This window comes from Poecilia reticulata, unplaced genomic scaffold (assembly GCF_904066995.2).
Source record: "Poecilia reticulata unplaced genomic scaffold, P_reticulata-male-v2 Scaffold_76, whole genome shotgun sequence".
NCBI lineage: Eukaryota > Metazoa > Chordata > Actinopteri > Cyprinodontiformes > Poeciliidae > Poecilia > Poecilia reticulata.
The window spans coordinates 5,001-7,442 of record NW_027675174.1 but is presented as its reverse complement, the minus strand read 5'-3'; positions in this window follow the sequence as shown (position 1 = coordinate 7,442).

Below are 2,442 nucleotides of genomic sequence, written 5' to 3'. Positions count from 1 at the left end.
GTCTCTGCCTGGATGTCCAGGCCTGGATGTCTCTGCCTGGATGTCTGTGCCTGGATGTCCAGGCCTGGATGTCTCTGCCTGGATGTCTGTGCCTGGATGTCCAGGCCTGGATGTCCAGGCCTGGATGTCTGTGCCTGGATGTCCAGGCCTGGATGTCTCTGCCTGGATGTCTGTGCCTGGATGTCCAGGCCTGGATGTCTCTGCCTGGATGTCCAGGCCTGGATGTCTCTGCCTGGATGTCTGTGCCTGGTTCTGCAGGCCTGGATGTCTCTGCCTGGATGTCCCAGCCTGGTTCTGCAGGCCTGGATGTCTCTGCCTGGATGTCCCAGCCTGGTTCTGCAGGCCTGGATGTCCCAGCCTGGTTCTGCAGGCCTGGATGTCTCTGCCTGGATGTCCCAGCCTGGTTCTGCAGGCCTGGATGTCTCTGTTGCTCCAGGCCCGGATTTCAAATTCGTACGGAACCTAGGCAAACTATATACTGGAAGAACCGGGCGAGTCCCAGGAGTGCCCCGGTGGTCTCCGATTTCGCCTAGGACGTTCCCCCGATTTTTAACGAATTTTTAAGCGATTTGCGCCTAAGCGGGCCTGGGGGGGGGGGCGAGTAGGCGGTCCGGAAGGCCCGGAACCCGCTCATGCCGTACACCGTTGGATCCGGGCCGCTCCGGGGATTACTAGGGTGGCCTCCGTTTTGCTCCAGGACCTTCCTGCGGTCGTCTATGGGTGTTTAACCGTCTACCGGAAGTCGGGTCAAAAGTACCCTTTCCCGCGGTCCAAACGAACCGGGACTGGCACCATCGTGCTCCTGGGATGCCCCCGGTTCGGGTGATGTCACTCACGGAGGCCTGGACCAAAGTCCCGGTCCCCTAGGCCCGGTTCTCTGTCGAGGGTCTCAGCCCTCGCTCATCCCCCGCTCAGCCCCGCCCGGCGCGAGTATCTTCATCGGCTGCTCCAACATCATCATCCTCAGCGCAACTGTCATGTGCCTTACCAGGGTCCCGAAACACGACCCAGACCCCGAACGCTTGTTCGGATCCGGGCATGTAATACCCCGATGGAACCGGGCGAGTCCCAGGAGTGCGCTGGTGGTGTCCAATTTGCTCCAGGACCTTCCTACGATTTTTAACGAATTTTTAAGTGATTTTCGCCAAAGCGGTCCATTCGGTCCCCCGAAAAAGCGGTCAAAACGGACGGGAACCCTGGCATGTCATACCCCGATGGAACCGGGCGAGTCCCAGGAGTGCGCTGGTGGTGTCCGATTTGCTCCAGGACCTTCCTACGATTTTTAACGAATTTTTAAGCGATTTTCGCCAAAGCGGGTCCATTCGGTCCGCTTTCGCGGAAAAAAATGCACTTTTTCGGTAAAAACGCACCATGGGCCGATAGTCCGGACTCCGGGGAACAGCCCCGTGCCATCCGTTTCCTTCTACCGCAAAGAACCACCGAGATATTAGCACCGGAAGGTCCGGTGCACACTAAAATGTCCGGTCTTTTTTACTTTCACTTTCGCCCATGAAACTCGGCCGAGGGTATTACGTCACCTTACCCGTCAAAACACCGCCGGAACGATATCAGGAGAGAGTTGGAAAAGAGGGACTTAGAAGAAAAATGGCAAAGTGAGGTCTTAGAAAATTATATTTTAGGAAACCTGGATGTCTGGCGAGCCTATCTAAGCAGGTTTCAGCCCTCTTTTACCCCATTTTAGTGCATTTTGAGCGGTTTTAAAAAAAAAAGTTGCCTTTTCTCTGGAGAACCGGGGCTTTGGCCGACATGTCTCAGATTTGGCCGGTGAGTCTGCTGGGTCCTTCCGACGGGCCTGGAGGTTCTCTGGCTCGCCCCGGAGCTCCGTGGAAGGCAGGACAGAGCGGCAAGGACACCCTGGGCCCAGGCCGAAGGCGGTGTGCTCTGAGCGGACTCCGGTCCGCCCGGGGTCCCGCTGGAGGTCCTGGAGCTCCAGTGGATGTCTCCCATGCACACTTACACACACACAACCGACCGAACAGCACACGTGGCCTGCCATGGAGGGCTCCCGCCGGCCCTGGTGCTCTCAAGCACTGGCGCTTCGGCGAAGGGTTCCTCCAACCTTGCAGGTTCGCCTCCAGACCCGGGCACTGACAGTCGTGGGCCTGGCCCACCCGCTCCAGCCCGCGGTCGTCCCATCGGTAGCGAGACCGAGACGTCCCGTCTGTCCCAGCCGTCTTTCACTGGTCCATCGCAGCAGGACTGTCGTTCCAGTTAGGTATCGTTTGGGGTGGAACCGGCCTCCAGGAAGCTGCGGTGGCTCCAGGAATCATCGAGTTTCTCAAAACCATATGCAGAACCATACCCCCGCGCACATGTGCCAGCTCGAAGGACGCTGCGGACCACGGCTCTCCCCCGGGCAAAGTGTGATCTCTCACAGACACCACCGGGGCATCCGTGTCCAATGATTGGCCGGAGGCTGGC